This window comes from Thunnus maccoyii, chromosome 4, assembly GCF_910596095.1.
Source record: "Thunnus maccoyii chromosome 4, fThuMac1.1, whole genome shotgun sequence".
NCBI classification, from domain to species: Eukaryota; Metazoa; Chordata; class Actinopteri; order Scombriformes; family Scombridae; genus Thunnus; species Thunnus maccoyii.
The window spans coordinates 17,434,264-17,455,606 of NC_056536.1; the positions used below are offsets into that span (position 1 = coordinate 17,434,264).

At 37.5% G+C, this 21,343-nt stretch overlaps 1 protein-coding gene across 5 annotated transcripts in view; it reads left to right on the top strand.

The window, feature by feature from the left end:
• hoxc11a (homeobox C11a) overlaps positions 1-21,343 on the top strand; it is a 77,601-nt gene that overhangs the window by 13,579 nt on the left and 42,679 nt on the right. Inside the window, exons 4-5 of one of the 5 annotated variants that reach the window (XR_006095745.1) lie at positions 16,967-17,081; positions 17,280-17,557. The exons of the other annotated variants lie outside the window; for them this stretch is intronic. The gene's annotated coding sequence lies outside the window, so the exon portion shown is untranslated. Of the gene's footprint in view, positions 1-16,966; positions 17,082-17,279; positions 17,558-21,343 lie in introns of those variants that run through there. 5 annotated transcript variants of the gene reach the window in all.

Consider the following 21,343-nt stretch of genomic DNA (forward strand, 5'->3'; position numbering starts at 1 on the left):
GCCCATAAATCTAACCATAAAAACGTTAAGTTGTCAGAGGTGCCATCAGCTATCAATCGTGTGCGGCAAGCTGATGAAGGGGAAATAGGTGATAAAAAACAGCATTTTAGGGAAATTATGTCCAGTCTTCCATTTGCGAAGTGCTGCAGTCGCATCACGGCAGAATCTTAATCACTGGCTGGTGTGGCCAGGGACTGTTCTTGGTGTGACAGTGAGGAGGAGCACACCCTGGTGGGAGGGTGGGATATAGAGGAGGAAAGGAGAGCCGTAGGGGAAGAGGGGAGAGCAGCGTTGTAGAAAATTATACAACTAGCATAAATCACCTCTACACTACCGTTTTTCTCTCTCTCAATTTCTCGCTTCCCCCATCTCCCTCACGCATTCTCTTCCTCTTTCTCTGCTCCTTTCTCTCCTTCATGGCCATGCATCTCCCTCTCCTCATTTGCACTCCCACTGCTCCTCGCACCAACAGTCCCCCTGGCTTTCTGCCCTTTTATTCTTCTTTCTGTCCCTGGCCGTGTGCTTTATTTGAAGCACTGCTGGCCACCCTCACTATCCCACTCTCCATCCATCTCAACTTCATTTCCACTGTGGTTTGTTTACATGCTTTCTTTATTGATCTGCTTTTTGTTGCCTACTGGGGATTTATCCCCCTGTCCATGGGACTGTATTAGCGAACCTTGAGATTGACTTGTCTCTCTGAGATGGTTCAGATATAGTCTGTTCTTGAAATAAAAGAAAATGCCATCTGGGCTGCAGCTTATTTCACACTTTATCAGACACCGCCGTGACAGGATTCCTGGTTGCTTCTTTATTGTAGAATTCTCCTCCCTAAAGAAAAACAACCAGCGATGTTTTTATATCCAAAGGCATTTTAATACAAGCGGGGACTGAAACGTCTGCGAGACGAAAGTAAATTATGCAATACCCTATAGCTGTTTTTTTATAATAACTTATGTATAATACTGTCATATTCTTTTCAGGGGAATTGAGTGTGAGCTTACTCGTACAGAGAAGTGATAGAAAGGCATGATGTGAGAATACCCTTGTCTATTGAATTGATAAATGCCTTCATTGTCTGATCTGTGACTCCCCTTTTAATCTAAGGTCATTTGTTAATTAATTTGAATAGCCTTACAGGCTCTGGTTCTGCTCCAGTGGTCTTGGTTGAGTGATGTCATTCTGCACTGAGCAGACTTTAAGCACTGCAAAACGGATGCAGTGATGCATGTTCATCTGCAGTGGCCCCCTCTAGAATATTCTGCCCTATGTCCATTTATCAGGAGAAGGTGTTACCGAGCACAAAGCGCTTCTTAAGCTGTGAAAAGTGGCAATTCTGTATTTCCCACTTAAAATGGTGACAAGGATAGAGGAGACTATTGATTGACTATATAGAGCAAATAGTTCTAGTTCTGATGAGTTTGTGAAGTCATGATGTCCATGCAGGGCTGCCACAATGCTGGCTTCATTCACCAAAGTTACTGGTCACCTACTAACTTGATCTCTGTGGTCTTAGTGGTTTATGTTCAGACATTAAAGATGCTCTCTGGCAGTGATCACATCTAGCAAAATCTTGTGTCAGGGGCTGTGCTGCCACCTGTAGTTAGACTGAGGTACTGTAATGCAGTATCTTCCCACAGCGTCAGTTTTGAGGGCTACTCTGCAGTTCAGTCACATAGCATGTGTTTGTGACAGAGGGTAGTTTAACAACACATCTAACCACACCGCATTACAGCTAGTGTGCAACATGAACATGCAGGCTTTATGTAAAAACAAAAAAAGATATAATGACCAACTGTGTTTAAGCTTTTCTACCTTTTGAGTATGGTTATTATTTAAAAACAATAACTAGGCATTATCTCTGAGCAGTGTTGTCTTCTTGTGCATTTCAGGTTTTTTATTAGTCCATCATATGTACCTCAACATGCTTTGCTTTAAATGTGTTGGATCTTTTTGTTACAAATGAAATTGGTATCTCTTGTTGCTGCTGTAAGGCTCAAGTTGTGAGCTTGTTTTTTTCCCAGTGTCTCACTGGTGCCTTGGCTCAGACTGAAACAGTTCTCTATGCCTATGTAATCTCTGTAACGGCTCACCAGCCAACAACTGGAGAGCAGTTCCAATTTTTGGCTTTTAAACATTGCCAGAAAATATGAATGAAAAGGAAATACTCTGATCTCAGCGGCATAGCAATGAAGTACCTTAATGTTTTAATGCGCAAGGCCAGAAATGAGGAAACTTGTCATGACAGATACAGACAGCTGTCTGTATCTGTCTAGGCTGCTGTTAGTTGCTGTGTATTTAAAAGACAGGCTGCTAAGACCTGGTTTTCTCTTTAGAGTGTACGCTTTTGTAAAGCTCTGAATACCAGTATGTATCTTCTGCACGTATTCAGAGGCTCACACTTCTGTCTAATGTGTTAAATGGTTTTGAAGCAGTAATAGACCCCTGGAGGTCTTAGATGATGTGCTTCCTTGCATCCTTACTGTATCCTCAGGCATCCTCCTCCTTACATTAACCCAAAACACTGCAGATGGCATAAATGATAAGGTGAATATAACAATATGTGTAAGACATAGGGCCATTTTTCCTAGGGTATTCTGTTGTAGGGAGTGGTTTTCCTTTTTGCTGAAATGTTAGTGCAGTGACAGCTGCATCTGCCAGGGGGCAGTCGAGCACACACATCCAGGCAACCGAGAGCCACAGACACTGCCTCTGCAGAGCTCCATTTCTACCTTTGTGGCAGCATTATTGCACTTTCTGTCCTCCTATCAGAAAACAGCTAAAGCAAGTTGCAAATAAGCCATATCTGTGTAATGGTGAGTGAAATATTGCTGAGATTAGTATTTCTAAATGTATTTGAATCATTTTGAGTTGTGAAAATAGTTCTGTGAGGCTCTCCTGTAATTATAAGCACTCACTGGTTTATATCCCCTATTAATGTTCTGTTCATTAGCATTAAATCATGTCAGTCATTTTCCATTTGGAGGTCAGAGGAGGCAAAATGAGGAATGGTGTGAAGATGGGACAATGTGTGGAAAAGAGCAATGTTAAGGCTATGACACATTAATGTTAAAGCATTAAAAAGTTTAAACAGCGTACATAAAAAGAACATTTATTCACTCTCCAAAGTAAGCTTGCCAGTTACAGTTCAATGAATTCAAAATGTGGAGTTGTAATTTCGTACCCATAAAACTGTTAAAAGAATTTCATTCATTTCACTACTACTCATTTCACTACTCGGCCCATTTATGAGCAATAAGAAATAGATACATTAATGTTATTGCACATTTGAATAATGGTGCTGCACTAAACTTCTTACTAATATTCACAGAATGGTTTTGTTTTTTTTTTTTTCTTTTATTCTAAACCAAAGAAATTAAAATCAACTAATATTCCAGGTTGCTAATTCTGAAGTTTTGGAAGCAGCTTCATTTTTTATTATCATTTATATTCATTGTAATACGTCTTTATGTGTTTAGAACATAATAAAATAAAATATTGCTGTTTGTTTTCATTCACAAGTAATTTGTTTCTTTTCTCTCAGCATTTTGACGGTCCGAGTGTGATTGAAGGTTTGCTGCTTTTGCTCAGTGGGTGTTTTGCAGAAAAGTATGTTGATTGCAGAAGTATGGCTGCATAGCACGCTGTGTTAGCCTATTTGTTATTGTGCTATAAAGGTGATTACATCCTAGGTTTAAACTTGTTTTTTAAACCCAATGCCACTTCTGTTTCCTCAGCCCTCCATAGAAGAAAAGTCATAAACCTTTTTTTTTTTTTTTTTTTTTTTTTTTTGAGCAACTGTGTTAAAAAGAACACCTGTAACTCGACACACAGACCTCTCTACTCAAATGCCAGGGGCGACTTTATGACTCATGGGAATGGGGACACAGGGCTAAATAGATAGTTTGTGTACAAGCCTATCGTCTAGTCAAGCATTCTCTTGGTTTCAAACATTTGCAGTGCATTTGCACAACATCTGAATGGAGGCCATTTTGGTTTGGCCTTATGTTTGCACAGTCCTGGGATTGTGCAGGCGCTGGTGGGGGATGGGTGGGCTTCTGCCGCTACCCTGAAGACTCCTGTTAATGTTTTAGTCATTCTGGAGCCTCTGGGCTGGGAGACAGATTCAGTCAAAAAGCATTTGAGCACCCTCAGGTCCTCACGGTGATTTACTGTGTATTTGGACATCTGCAAAGAGCTTTTGCACCTTGAAATTCTCTCTCTCCCTCTCTCTTTCTTTTTCTCTCTCTCTCTGTCTATCGCTTTTTGCAGTAGTAAACCCATGGGAATGTTCTGTCCTACTGAGTCACCTTGAAGGTATCTAAGGTAGAGTCACTTCCTGTCACCTTCTCCCTCAATGATCCACCCCTCCCCTCCACCCCTCTATCTTACCTCATCTTTCTATCACCTTCAAACCTTCTGCTCGGGCCTCAACCACACCCCTCTCGTCTTGGCCATCAGATTTAATGTGCACTGCTCTTGCTCCTGTGTCTCTTAGCCCACCTCTTGCACACCAGCTGGACACATCAATCCTTGTGACAGTTGCTTGTCAGTCTGCTCCTTACTGGGCAGCAGCCCAAAAAGGAAACACAAAGTCGTAGACAGCACTACTCAGCCAGAAGAGAAAATTTCAAATTATGAACACACCTTTTACAGGATCTCTGTCTTCACTAACAAGACAAGTGTAGGTTAACTGATAAGCGCTGATAAGTAAGTTACGTTACCTTGACAAGTTATATTTACTGCTTTGTTGCCTATGGCGGCCACCCTGACTAGAGTGAAGAGGAGCGCCGTCAGTGGTCATCAATAACAGGTCTGTGTGGTGTGGGTGGTGCAGGCTGTGTGGCATGTGTTTTAGAAATGATGGCCAGAGGCCTTCTGTCTCTGCTGCACTGAAAAAGTGGTGTCATTAGCATCTGTGTCTCCATAACTGGGAATGTTTCTGAAGAGGCCCAAACATATCTGGTATGCAGTGTTTAGGAGGCATGCAGACAGGATAATTGCTGGGCAGAATCTGTCCGCAGCTCCAGACTTTCAAGTGCTCATTGCCTTTGAGTGTTTTACACCCCAAGTGGCTGAATAGCCCAGGGGAAACAAGGTCTGCATTGATTTATAGCTCACCCTTAAGTCTTTTGTTCCTTAAGACCGAGGACAACTTAATCAGCCACCAAAGAAGAAGTCTCAAAATTAAGTTTGTAATATCCCTGATGTTTGACTTGTTAGTTGCCGCACATAGGAATCAGAATACAAGTAATACAAGTAAACATGAAAAATAGAAACAGTCTGCTAAGCTTTTTTTACCCGGTGCATTTCCTGAAATGTTTGGCTGCATTTCATAACCACGGTCGTCTCCCTGCCAGCACCAGTGATCAAACAGGGTAAATCTCAGGCAATATTTTGATACAAAATAATTTATGTTGGCTAGCTTAGGTTTGCTGCAGTGTGTTTCCTACATGCTAAGATGTTTAATAACATAAATGTAGTGCTACAATGTTCTTCATTCTGTTTCTTTACCTAATCCTTTCTTTTTTTGTGTATAGATGCACAAGTGAGCCATTGCAAGTACTGCTAAGTAAAATAAAAGCAAAAGATTAACTGTCGTGTCTCCCTCTGTCTCTCTCCTCGCCTCCTTCACTTTCTTGTTAAAACGCACAAAAAAGAGTTCCTAATTAGTTGCATATGGTGCTCAACTGGCATACCCATTTATTTGTGTGTTGGCCAAGACATATTTACAGTCCAATGTTATGTCTTGCCATAAACATATTTATTGTTATATTGTACACGTGTGGGGATGGCACAGTGATTGACACCACAATGAGGAAAAGAGTAGGGATACTGTGTGTGACTTTTCATTCCATTAAGAGCAGTTTTATACTTGTACAACAAACAGTGCAGCCAACGTACAGTAAACTACATCTTTGTTACAATTATGGTCTTGTCCGTGTTGTCAAAAGTAAAGTTTTATTCAACATTTAGCATTTATTTCCTCTATTGGATGAAATATATGGTCAGGACACAATAAAAGCAACACTCTCAACATAATGTAATGCAAATGGGTAGTGAAAAAGCTGCCTTTGTGAAACTTTAGGTTCTCGTTCCAATTGTGTCAGAGTGGTGCTGATTCAAACTTATTGTAAATGTACTATTCTGCTCCCCCCACCCCAAAGACGAAGGTGTTTGTGTTTGAGGAGGGCTAAAAATTAGTAGCTAATGTTTTGGTATTAGGAATTTTATGGAAATATTACAGTACAACTTACAATACAAGGCATGCCAATACAACAAGAACTGATAAATGAGTTAAATAAAAAAAAAAAATCTCTGCCAGTCTTATACCATTTATTATACCATCAACATAATGTATTTGATTGCACTATATTGTACAATATTGTTTTTATTGTGTCCGCCAGGTTTGAATTTGTCAGTCGACATTAACTGTGCACTTTCACAATGATATGTGACAATCGGATAGATTTAAGTACACCATATGCGTTTGCACTGTTTGTCACATAATGTGGCAATGTGGTCAATGTGGTAAAATAAGACTTTTGCTGACTACAGGAATATGGCACACCTTTGACAGTGAAAACTATCTGTTCAAACAAATTATCTATGCACAATAAATTTATTGTTATTGCCTCAGCCAAGTCAGGCCAAACTAGTGAAATTTTGGCTTGTCTCAGGATTTAGTTCACATTTGAGCTGGAATATCTGTTCATTTGAACAAACCCCTGCTTAGCCCTCTAAGGTATGGCTTGAAGTATGCTAAAGCTCAGCCAGCAGCCATTATTTGCCAGCACTATTAAATGCCCAGATGTCAGTATCTAAGCAAAGCCTGACATGAGGAAAAATGATTAAGACAGGCAGAATCTCCAATACACACACAAAACACCAACAGCTACTGAGAGATAAATATTTGCTCAAGGTTTAAATGAAATCCATCACCACTGACAGAACTGCTAATAAAATTTCAAACTGTAGCTTTAATTTATGTACACATTCCTGGGATCCACAATATGCTTCTCTTTCCACAGAGGTTAATGAGTCACTTCTAATGTGCTTGGAGTTTTGGTAGAAAATGTGTTTGCATCATGACAGTTTTTAATATCTATCTAGTATTATATATTTAATATACTCTATATATATTGACCCAGTCAATTTCTTGCCAGACATAAGTAGTGACAAAAGCTTTCTGGATATTTAATTAGAGGCTACCTAATGGTTTCCATGTTGCTCTGAAATGGTTGATAGTGGTGGTGGAGTTGGAAGGCAGCAGCGAAAAGGAGTGACCTCAGCATATGTAACTGGAAACATATGAAGTCTAATTACGTAGTATCCGTCTTTGCTGTAATGGAACATGAGGTTGAACTCCTTCACAGGTGTCAAAAAAGACAGGAAACGTTCCTGAATAATTAATATGGAAAAATAGTTGAAGAGAGCAGGAAAGGTCTCGGTGCAGCCATGTTGCGCAGAGGCATATTTTCTCCATTTGGTCAGAACTGGACTAGAAAAGATAGATCCTTTTCTGTTTTGGAGTTTGAACTCCACCCACATGACCAAATATGTCCATGAAGCCACATTATACTCCGCCTTTCTTTGCTACAAAGCAAAGGCTTTTGTGGTCTGATTAAAAATAATACTTTTTTCCTTTTGCAAGGATTTTTTATGACAATGGTATATGCATATACTTGTGTAATTATTCACAGGGACACATTAAGGCTCCAGACATGGGTGTGTGCTCATGCAGACATGGAAAACCCGCTGAAGTCGAGTGAAAACTGCTAAGATGAAAGGAATTAAAGGCTTTGTCAAATGACCGCTAGTGGTTAACTCTAACGGTACAGCAGTGGCAGTCGAGAGTGATGCACCACAGAGAGTGATTCTGATTCACAGCTCTTGCAGTTTAGGATGACTTAAAGGACCCATGCCAAATCCAATCATAAATAAACAGACAACCTCCCACCGAAAGTTAAAACAAGGGATTTGAGTAAATTTCGTTCCTAAATTTATAGGCCCGGTTCTTTATACAAAAAATGACAGTAACTGACTCTTAAACAAGATTAAAAAAACAGTTTATTGATTGTAAAAGGTCTAGTAAAGAAGACCTTTATTTTTGAGTTACGATGTGATGAAAAAACTGTGAAAAGCTATGGCTCATGAAATATCTATAAATACTCATAATATAGCCAAAAACTGGAGCCTCAGCTTTTGTATAATAGTTTTGGTTACACCTAATTTAAAACGGGAACACACTAAAACACATTCCAGGTCGTACGCCATGTATGTGTCAGTCAAACATGCTAGTAGAATATTTTTCCAGGTACATCTCTCTGCATTTGCCCATTCACAAGGGATGGGCACTGAGAACTGGTCTTAAATTGGTACCGGTTACTGATTGGTCAGAATTGTAATCCAAATAAGCTCCTGTGGCATTCAATACTGCTATCAGTATTCAAGCATCATTCATTATTTAATTGTTTGTTTGTGTTTGTTTGCCTGCTGTTAAATCAACTTTCCCCCCCACATGTAGCTTTCTATTAATGATGTGTCCCTTAGCGTTGCGGGACTAAGTCATGGTCATGTTTACATTTGTGTTAAAGATTTCAAGAATGAGCTAACTGTAGCAAAGCAAATGAAAGCTATCACTGTGTACTGTAACAGTTTATAACATAGTTGTTGTGTGTAAGGGGGATAACAGTGGCAACTGGCTGGGACAATACGCCATATATTCATAGTGTTTTGTGACTGAAGCAGCTGTTGATGTGCATGGGGATCTCTGGGATATGTTAACATGGCTGTTTTCATACTTGTATGTAGTACATTTATGTTTATTTTTGTCTCTGTGTTGGGCCTGCTTCCCGACATGAGCTGAATCACTCCTTCAGCTTGCTTGATGTGCAGATCAGCACGTCTAGTTGAGATTTGGGAGGCATGCACATCTGCTTCTCATCGTTTTTCAGAGACATTACATGTATATTTTGGAGAAGCATAATTCCATCTTAATATGATGAGTCAACCTTAAGTCAACATGGAAACACTCATTGTCAGATGTAACAACTCTGCAGTTATTAACACTGCGAGTTTAAGCAGAAAGTTTAAAAACCAACATTAGCTACCTGCGCAGCTGGCTGACGTGCTTCAGTGGTCTTCCTAATGACAAACACTTAAATGTATGCCATGCATTTTCAAAAGCTTCCTTACATCTGATGTGTTACCCATTTTTCAAGCAACTAACTACCTGTGCTTACTTATTGAGTCACTGCTCTCAACACATTAGCCTCCATCTGGAGGAGAAGGCTTTTTTTTCTCTTTATGTACCAACAGTAATGTAAGCTAGATTGCAAATCAAAGGTTTAGATCACACACTATAATTCTCTCTCAATGATCCCAGTGATGCCCACCTCTGCCAATCACTGTAGTAAAAGTGAAGACATTTAGCTCTTCAGTACACATTTCATGAGACACTACTTATGCACTGCATGCGCACAAGTGTGACATATTTAACCACGCTGCGTTGCACAAAGGCTCTGCTCAGTTCATTTGTATTATTGAAATAGATTAATATCTGGACTGATAATGGACAAAGGAAAAACAAAAGCATAGACTAAGTATGATCAGAGGACATATATTAGTGTTCATTTAAGATGCTCAATTTTTATTTTTGTTCACCACTGCGACTGTACGACTTCACAAAATTGAGAGAAAGTTGGTGTTTTCATAAATTCAGTATTTAATTTGAAAATGCATGCCGCATGTAGTGCAGGTTAAAAATATGAAGTTTAATCAATCAATCTACCTATCTAAATCTATTTCTCTCAATCTTTATCTCTGTATGTCTTTTTATCTTCACTGTAAACCAATCAAACCATAGAAATCAATCTTGTTGATTTATGCTTTTCATTGCAGCTGGGTTGAGTCCTCTTATGTGTATTTATAGCTGTCATGTGTGTGTGTGTGTGTGTGTGTGGTTCCTACAGCCTGGCTGTGTTGGGAAAACATGTGTTTATAATGTCGTCTTACTTGGATGAATAGATGTGTTAGACTGAAATGTACTATTATTATCTTGAGTCCATATGGGGATGTGAAGGTCTGTTTGTGCCTTTGTATGTTTGTGAATATTTCATAGAAAGCTTCACTCTAATGCACAGCTCATAATGGTCTGTTGCCGTCCACCCTCAAATAATCTGCACCTCAGTAAGTTTGAATCGGCATTTTGTTTCACAATTTAAAAAAAAAAAAAAAAAAAAGAGGCATCAAATTCAATAGTTTATAAATACATACATATGTTTTATTTACTTGTCTTTCCAGAAACACAGGTGATTTAATATACATGGGCAACATCATACATGAAATTAATTATATTTCAAGTTATTGTTTTTTTTCTACTGTGGTTGGACTTACTGTGTTATGTGGCTGACACCTCCGTAATAGATTAAATTGTGGGAAAAACGAAAAACATTCAAAGCGATAGATTTCTCAAAAATATTTTTTAAGCTGTTAGGTATTTTAGAGTCTTTTTATACACCTCTACTACTCTCCAGAAATACAACCTAATTACCACAAAGGCAGTCAACATAAAACCAGAACGTGTAAGTAAACACAATCTGTGTTGCTTAACTTAAAATAAATCACAAACAAGAGTTTTAAAGTCTGCAGTGATGTTTTACTAGTGTGGAGTGGTTTGACCTCAGTGATGTTATACTACTCTTTTCATGGTTACACTTGACAAATGCAATAAACTATTTCTTTCTGAATGCTTTTCATCTATCTTACTGGCTATCACCTCTTATAAATAAATGCAGATATACTGTAATTATCACATTTATATTAATAATAATAATACCTATTCTAATGCTTCTGACTTCATTAACCTATTAGACAGCCTAGAATTAATTTAACACTGCTGCATATCAGTATGGTAATATACTGCATTTTATAAGCAGCTAAGAGCTATACATTAAAAATATTAGTCTTTGTTTATGGTCATTATTGTATATTTTTCATGCATCACTTACCACAACTCACATAAACAAACACTGAAGACATCATAGTACCAGAGCAGATCCATAAATGTTACAGCAGGTTAAGTTCAATGAAATGATTTACTTATTTAAAGGAATAATTTGATAAATGAGAAGATCAATACCTCTCTCAGGTCTGTATGGTAAATATGCTGCTGGAGCCAGCAGGTTTGCTTAGCTTAGGATAAAGACTGGAAAGGCAACCAGAAGAGATTCTGCTCCTGCCCGTGGCAATTTCTCCGGGCCAAGAAATAGTGCTGCAAATAACCCCCTGAAAATAAAAGCAAATTGTCATTTTTACACTTTACACTACACAGATATTTGTATGAAATAAACAAACAAGATGTAACATGGTAATTAGCTATAGTGGTTATTGTTGGCTAACTGTTTTCCATCTTTATGCTAATAATGAAAAAAAATGTCCAAATAATTTGATTATTTCATTTGGTACACTTGCATTTCAGGCACAAAATTCAGCAAAATCCAACAGATGTTATAATATAAGTACAGTATAAGTAAGCAATATTTCAAAAGCAATAGAGAGAGCAGAAATTAACTGATAGAAAGCAGCTCACAGGGACTACTGGACATCGCCCCAGTGATATTATTGCATTTCACTTTAAAGACACTTAGTTAAAGACCCAGCATATAATATATTTAGATACAACTGGGCAGCCCAACAATCCCACACCCATTTTATGTTGTTTAAAAAGTTTTTCAGTCACTGAGCAATGGTGACAAAGGAAATATACTGTATAATTTCAGACAATTTTTCAATCTGTGCTATCTTTAGTACAGTAACCTCGTAACTTGGTTTTGGATATATTTCAGTGAGCCAACTCACGTGGAGTAGATTATTATGTAAATGTAGAATATGTACAGCATTAATGTTTGTCATTTAGGCTCTGACCACGTCGCTGCCCACAAGGAAACATCAAGCTCAGCACGCTAGGGAGTGGGGAATATACTCAAAGCCTACAGGTGGTTGCTGGGGTGGAGGTGGGGTTTTTCAAATGCTATACGAATAGCAGCAGCAGTCTTAGCGAAGTTTGTGTGAGCGGCGTGGCAAGTACACCGCCGTGATTAAAAGGCTTAGTTGGATATATGTTGCAGTGAGAAGAATACGCCGTGTAAGTAAAGTGACGACTCAGGTTTCCTGCCTGAACTGCCTCGCGAGCGTTGCTTCATTAATGGTTTGGGTGGACTGAAAAAAAAAAAAAGTTTAACTGCAATACCTTCTCTGAAACTGAGTCAGCCAACTCTGTCTCTGTAAACTCTCTAAAAATCAGGGATACAAAGGAAGGAAGATGCACTTAACACTGAGCCAGAGGAGCAGGAAGTACACAGATCCTTTACACAACTGGAGGAAGACCTACTGCCACAGAGCAGTAAAGCATTTCTTCTCAGAATGCTATCGCCTTTGTCCCATTAACTGGTCACATGTTCCCACTTATATTGAAAAAGCTGCTATTGTGAGGAAATTAATGGAATTGTTTTGGAATGATGTTCAGAAAAACTATTTCATCTACCAACAATGAGAGTACACATGAAGTATTGTCTGCAGAGAATTATTTAAGTAGTAGCTCACTTATATTATCTAAAAATAGTGATATCCCAATACACTAGCATAAACAAGGGGCATCCTGGACGCCTAGTAGTTAATATAAATGTTGTATACTGTGAGCGCAACGTGATCGCAATGTCCCAGTTTGATTGTTGTGTGTCAAATCCCCCCGCCCCCCCCTCCCCATTTCCTGTCACCTCTTATGCTATTGAAAAATGAGGGGAAAAGTGCTAAAAGTTGCCATTACATGAGACTTTTGCTAAATCCATGCAGTTTAAATATTGTTATATTTTGTTTTTTTTTAATTGAAGGTTCATTAGAGGCATTAATGAGCTATACTTTAATTAATGTGATGTCTTTTTTTCACTGTTTTATATCCAAACTGCAGGAAGTAAAAGAAGAAACACTGTGATACTTTAGAAGTACATGAGACAATCTGTTGCCTTTCATAATGTCCAGCATTCATGCCCTTCATGAATGCTGGACATTAAACAACATTCACAGTTTCCTTTTCAATTTTATGACAAAATATTTTGCAGATTTATCTCTTTTTTGTTTAACTTCTTGTGTACACAGATGTTTACTCACATAAATGAAGAACACTTTTAAATATTACTCTTTAATAATACCAAACAAAGTCGACCTATCACATTATGTCAAATGACCAGCGGTTCTTTCAGACTTCATATACATTACTTTGTGATTGATGCCTACAAAAGCAACAGACCATGGCTCACTCTCTGATTGCCTGTTTACAGGGCTCTGACATTTTTATAGCCCTCCTAATACCATTACAAAGTATTACTTCAACAGCGGGGCTCTCGCCTTTCCTGTAGAATTAGATACAGAAGGCTGTTTGCTGTGATCACTTGAGGCAGCACAGTTGTGAAAATGAGCTTTTGTTGAGGCTGCATAAGAGTTTGCGTATTGACTTTTCAACTTCCACATTGTCAAGGGTGTTCTGGCAGATTTTGTTTAAAACTAACTGCATCAAGACAAAAGATTGTGTTTGAAGTATCTCACACTTAATATTTAAAATATGTACAAGAGTATTAAATCAATTGTAAAAGCTCACATAGCGGTCATAGCGGTCATAGGTCGGATTATTTGCTCTATGAATGTCAAGTTCAGGTTTATGTCACCTTGGCGATCGGACCATGTAATCAAACGTTGATGATGTGTTGCAAATAGGGCTGCAACAAATTCATCATTGATTAATATGTCAATTATTTTCTTTTAGAATGATTTTTTTAGTTTAGCGTATTAAAGACAGAAAATCAATAAATCCTCACATTTGAGATACTGAGACCAATAAATGTTTGCTATTTTACTTTTAATGATGAATGAAAATAAAAGGAATAACTGACTAATTGTTTCATCTCTCATGGAAATGTTGGTCCTTCCCAGTTTTTAGTAAACATGCTGGACTGTGCATGAAATTGTTGATATAATTTGTATTATTAATTTAACTGTAATTAATTCATCTGTTGTAATATCCTACTTCATCATCTTCATCAACTTAGCTTCATGGAAATTTAGACCAGCTGTACAAGAGAAATATATTTTCATGGTATGCACAAAATGTTCACAAACTAACCTCATTCGTCACTGCATAGCAACACTGTTCTGTGAGCAGATGAGTGGGTGAATTATATCACATATTTAACACTGAAACATTTATAGTAGCTTTATCTGAATTAAATGTGCTTTACTAGAGGATATGTAACATCCAGCGAGCAGCAATGGAAATGTGCCTGCAAATCCTTATTGCTTTCCCTGAAAGGGAGCTTAAAGAATGATCTGCTCTGCATTTACTGGTTGCTCATTGTTTTTTGTGACAGATGTTTAAACCAAAGTGGAAAAAAGGGTTTTTAGCACTTCTGAAGAAGCAACTGCTAGCAGCACACATATATGAAATATATGAATAGAAGTGGCAGATTGGACTGTTGCCACATAAATATAAGTGCATGAAACAACAACAGTTACTCTGCATGCTATTAGCTTTCACCATCGCCCAGACTGTAGAGTTGCTGGCAACAACCAACGTTGTACAGAACACAGAATTTTCCTTAACATGAATATCTCATCATTCTCTTATTCAGCATCAGCTTATTATTATTATTATTGTTATTATTGTTGTTATTATTATTATTATTATTGTTGTTATTATTATTATTATTATTATTATTATTATTATTTAAAATTTCTGATTTGCAACACTTTACCTGATTCACTGAAAACAAAAAGGACTGAAACATGATCAAATCTAGATGAAGACAACTTTTACGCATGGCAGGTAGGAAAGGTTCACACATTCAGTGTTACCCATTTAAATGCATTTTGTATATCCTTGAGTTCTAAAAACGTGTTAAATGTATTTCCTTCGTCATTAAACATTTGCACAGCAGATATTTTGAATATTTTAAATCGTCTATTGTCTACATTCCTGTTTGGTAGCTCGCGGTCTTTTTCTTTACTGCCTTTGCTGGCATATTTCTACACTTGATGCTTTACTGCCACCAACTGTGGATCAGCAGAAACCGCTGGCATAAATGTGGATTTTGTCGTCCACGTGTCCGCAGTCGTACATGTGAGTCCCTGTGCGTGTGTGCGACACAAAGAAAATGAAGACCTACTGGCAAAAACATTGCTCCATAGCACTACTAGTGGTCAGAAACTCCAATGGGTAACTTTAAGGGTAGGGATAGATTGTGGTCATGGCAAATAAGGTATGGTAAAAATAAGGTATGGCTCATGTTTCTCTTGCACCATACACTTTTGACCTGATGTGTATTTTTACACTTAGTCTGTTTTCTACAGTGATTGTGTATTGGGCTCTGAGAGGTGCCAAAACATGGGTGATCTACACTCAATACTGTGTTTGAATGCATCCTGTGAATAAACAGACGTAGGACTGAAGCTGCTGCTTCTCTGCTAACGTGCTGCTTTTGCCACACAGCTTGTTGTAGACACTGTGTGACGCACAGCACGCCCATTCACCACCCTAACCTCAACATCCTGGAGCTGCAGTCAGACCGAACTCTACCCGCGTGGTGTGGCCAAAAGCAGGGGAGGACAGGAAATGAAGTGTGTAGGGTTGTAAACATAAACTGCTGCAACATCAGTTCACATAGTTGTAAATTATACAGCGTTTCATCAAACATTTTACTCCTTATCCTCTGTCACTGTCCTTGCACTCACTATACAGCCAAGCAGCATCTCTTCTACTCTGCCGCTTGTATTCTTTCACCGTGCCGTTATAAAAGAAGAGGTCTGAATAGGAGGTCAGTCCCACCCCCTCTCTCAACTACGATTTTGCGTGTCAAAGTTCAATCAGATTGGACTGGACTGGAAGCAAATGCGTCTTGTCCCGTTCCATAGACAAATGAAAGGGAAGAGATTTTTGGTCTGAATGTGCAATGACTCGTTACACATACAGTAGGGCACACTACTTCCTGCATTGGCACTGACCATAAATCATGAAGTGAAGAATCGTCCAATATGGACGTAATTACTGGGCTGAAATAAGTAGCAGTGGAGTTTATAATCTTGGTTAGACAACACTTCCCTTAGCTGCTTGAAATTTAAAGCAGTTCAGTTTGCATCAACAATAGCTTGACACAGCAAGGGACATTATTACAGCTCTGATGGCACAGCAAAGGAGGTATCCGTAAATGGTGAGGTTCCTATTTGTTAGATAAACATCACCACAGCAGCCTAGGAGTGAAACCAAAATTCAAATCACAGCAACTCATACTTTACAGAGGAGCTACAAAACTACTGAAAGAAAATGTAGCAATGACTCCTTTCTAGTTGGCTGTACGACCACATATATTGTTTTCCTGTGACATCGACACAGCTTGGTTGCAGGCAGGGACCTTCAGGACTCAGTTCTGCTGTTTAGCAGAATAATAATTTTGTGGGTCTGCATGGTTACCCCCTGCTATGAGGACACAGTGGAAATGCACATCAGCATGCCACACCACTGTGCTATAGTGCGCTATACTGCAGAGTGTCCCACTCTTCCTAATTAAGATACTGCAGTTTTCCTGTCATCTATTTGATATTTTTCGAAAAAAGTGATTTGCAGGTTGGTAACCATGAATGTAATGTACAGTATGCAAGTTACTTACATTATGATACGTGTTTTGTTTGTATTGAAATCCTTGCATTTTATTTGTTTAATTACTGTTATTGTGCTTCAGTTGTTTATGCAGTCTCTAGTCTTTGCATTACTGGTGGGGCTGTCAAAATTTACCCAATTATTTTTATTTTACATTGTGCCTCATTTTTTTTGGTCACATTTTTTCTTTAGTGTCAGCAGTGACTGCTAGAAATCTATCAGTACATTTTCCTTAAATGTGTGTTTGATTTTATTTCTTAGCTGCTGCTGCTGTTGTTGCTCAAGACTCAGGCCAGTAACAGGCAGCTGGGACGCCATGTGTTTGAAAAGCCCCCAGATCTCCTACATATACTGTAACTCTGATCACACTCAGCAGGTAAAAGCATTTGACCTGCCTTTAATCACATTTTTCAAGGCTTTCATGGACTTCTAATGAGCATATATGATAATGGTAAAAATTTATTTTTCAATCCAGTGCCAGTACTTTTGATAAACCTACTTTTAGCACTTTGCAACCCTTGGTTTGGAAAAGTGATTCTTCTTCTTGTTTTAATTAAAATATTCTCCTTCACAGCCAAGGACATCAGTGGTGTGGTAGGCAGACTTTCAAGCTTTTGTTTTAACTCATGCATCTATGAGAGTGAAGAACAAAACCACAGAAGTAAGGACTAAGAGGTGAGGTGAAGAGGGGGAGAAAAACCAGTCTGGATTTAGTTGCCTTCTATAGTCATAAAATGGATGTAAAACCTGCTGTAGCCACTTGGAAGTTGTTGTCAGCCAGGCTGACTCAGCTAGACTCAGAGTAACTCCAAGTTTGATGTGAAATGCCTGGTGAAATGACACCGTCTTAAACCAGAAGTAAAATTTATCCAAAATATTGAATTGCACAATTAAAAGTAATTAAAAGACAAAATAAAATATGAGTTTGCTGAAATTGGATCATTGTTGCAGGTTATTTTACATGGATATAGAAATAGGGGGTATTGAACATATGAAGTAAAATTACAGGAATAAAAAGAAGGACATGAACTAAAAGAAACTAGACAGAGACTACATGAACTTTTAACATACAAGGCAGAAGGAGCTATGCGCTTCTTAAGCCAGAGATATGAAATGAGTGATAGAGCAAGTGGTTTACTAGCATTCCAATTACGAAAGTCCCAATCAAGTAGAATGGTTGCAAAGATAATGCACCCAAAATCTGAGGAATCTTTGATCACCAAAAGATATAGCAGAAGCTTTTGGAGCTTATTTTAGAGATTTATATGCCAACTCAGATTTCACTTCAATAAGGACTGAAAACAGATTTCTTTTCAAAAATACATTTACCATCAATGATCGAGGAAGAGGCACTTCATATGACAATACCAATAACACAACAAGAAGTTTTGAAAACTATAAAATCCTTGAAAAATAATAAATCACCAGTAACAGACGGATTGTCCAGATAATTTTATAAATCTTTTGCAGAACATATTACACCAATACTGGTTAAAGTCTTCAGTTATGTGATTCAAAGGGGGTCCTCCACAAACATGGTCTGAAGCTATTATCTCTGTGTAAGAGGAGAAAGATCCAACTAAATGCGGGGGATATAAACCAATCAATAAGTTATGCAGTGACCTGAAAATATTAACTAATCTTCTGGCACAAAGAATGCAGAAAAATATTGCAAAACTGATTAAAGCTGATCAAACAGGGTTTATTAAATTTTGACTGGAGGCAAATTACATAAGAAGAACTATAAATATCATATCAAGAGCCCAAAAGAATAAACAAACATCCTTAATGCTCAGTCTTGATGCAAAAAAGCATTCAATAGTGTTAAATAGGGTTTCCTATATGAAACACTTAAAGTATTTAGATTTAATTCTATATTTATTAAGTAGATGAAAACTATTTATAACAATCCAAAATCATGTATCAGAGTGAATGGGAATTGCTCAGATTTTTTTCCCTCTTAAAAGAAGGGTTAGACAAGGGGACTGTCTTAGTCTGTTATTATTTCCTGTTAGTATTGAACTGCTGGCACAGACTATAAGGCATAATAAAGATATACTGTATGTGGAATAACTGATGATCGACATAAAGAACACAAAATATCCCTGTTTGCAGACGATATACTTGTATTCATTAGCAAACCTTCATCATCCATACCTGCTATGCTGAAGGATTTAAATGAATATGGAAAAATCTCAGGCTTCTAGACTAATGGAACAAAATATGTTGTAATGATGCTCTCTGGGAAGAGGCCAGCTGTACTGGAGGAAAAAGTAAAGTTTCAGTGGACCAAGGGTTATGTATTTAGAAATAATAATAATACCCTTAACATTCCAATTATTTAGAGCTTACTATGAAAAATTGATAACAGAGATAAGACAAGTGGGAGCTTTTATCTCTGACATTAATGGGTAGAGTAGAAACTGTAATTAATTAATACATTACCACACCTGTTTCAGTCACTTCCATTAATTATTTCGAAATCTATTTTTAAAACCTTAGACAAAATGAATTCAAATTTTGTGTGACAAAATAAAAAGGCAAGAATAAGTTATAAAAAGCTACACAGTTCTAAAAGGGATGGAATGGATGGAAAAGGAATTACCTAATTTGCGAAATTATTACTGGGCAGCACAATTCAAAACTATAATGTCATGGATAACAGAAGATATAGATTCAATGTGGGCAATTGAACAGAACCCTTGTCCAGTACCACTACGTTCTCCACAATTCTTGAGTCAGAGAGAATGGAAAAAAACTCAAAATAAAGAATTAATGGGCTGAGAAAGCCTGGAAAATATGGTCTAAAATAAGGAGTAAGCTAAAAACTACCAAAATTGCAATCAATCCAGAATTTCATCCATCCAGTACTGATTTTGGCCTTAAGAAATGGATGGATGGGGGGCTGGTGTACATTGGTCAATTATTTGATGGACAAATACTAAAGTCATTTCAACAACTCATTCAATAATTTAACTTACCTGCCCAGGATCAATATAAATTTCTACATGTCAGACATTATCTTCAGAAAAATAAGGAATGGGAAAACATATTAAGGGAACCATCTAACATAAAACAGCTTTTCATAAGATGTGAAGAAGGACTTATTTCAAGATTCTATAGAGCATTACAACACAATCTTAAGGATAAAGATTTGGATAGTAAAAAAAACTGGAATTGAACACTAATTTCTGAAAACAAATAGGATGAAACTTGCTTGTCTGGTCATAAACTAACAAATATGCCAAACTGTAGGGAGTTTGACTGGAAGGTCAAAAACAGGTATTTCAGAGCTCCAGTCATAACGGCTAAATATGTAGAATCTTCCAGATTATGTTGAAGTGGTTGTGGCCACCAAGGAGACCTCTCACATATATTATGGGCCTTTCCAAATCGGCATGGGTACTGGGAGGATGTTTAAAAAGGAAATCGAACTAAGCTTGAATACAAAATTAAACTTTGACCCAAAGTTATTCATCTTAGGTATCCTTTTAGGAAATCAAATTGTGAGAAAGAAAGTGTATTTATTAAGGGCTCTTCTTTTAATAACCAAAAAAACCCCCCCAAAAACTATTACAATCGTATGGTTGCAGCCACAACCCCCAAACATAAAACAATGGCAACAAAAGGTGAATGAGGTGTTTATGGAAAAGGTCACAGCTAAAATACAGCTGAAAATGAGCATTTTTATGGACATATGGTCACCATGGATATTGGCCATGTCAAAAACAAAGAGCTAAAACTTAGAAAATTGGTATGTCTCCTGAGTTCTTTTTCCAATGACTATTTAATTGTTTGTTTTGTATTTTCTTTGGTTATATTAAGTAACTTGTTTCATTGGTTTTTGTTTATCCATATGTCTCTATTCCAAGAAATTCATATGTAAAGATATACAAGAGAATTCAGAGATGTTTATTTACTAGATGATGGAATGTCTGAATTGTATGGCACAAATAAAAAGTTAAAAAAAAAGGAAAAGCAGGACATGAAAGACAGTGTGTAAACTGTGCAAAGTAAGAGCAGCGCAGTATAATGAGACAATCGGGAAGCAGGGACAGATGCTGGTTTAACTCAGCTATCTGAGCATCAAAAGGTTGGCATACGAAGAAATGAATGAAAAATATACAGAATATTTTAATGTTAAATATTTCTTTCTGTCATTATACTCACACTGCAGTAAGAAAACAAATTTTTTTTTTACATATGAAGGAAATGTATTATATTTGCATCACCAGGTCTACAAAAGACAACACATATGGTAAGAAAATGTACAGGTCTGCAGGTGCACACTGTACACACGATCCTTGTATCTGTATGTTAAATATACATTTAATGTGTGCAAAGAAAGCCATGTACAGGGCATAAAGGTGCTGTATGTAGTTGTTCCTCCTCTAAAAACACAAAATGGAGGAATAAAGTGTTAGTGTGCAAAAATACTTGCTTATTGTTTTGGGGACTTTTTAGGGGACTATTAGAGCCTTTGATTTAAACTGCTCAACTCCAGAAATGTATAGAACAAGAATGTGACACAGTTGCGCTGAATATCCACAAGAGATGTGACCTTTAAGTTTTTATTAAAAATGTTCCATCAGGACTTTCCCTTTCATGCCATCAATCATGTGGAAGGACTCTGTGACT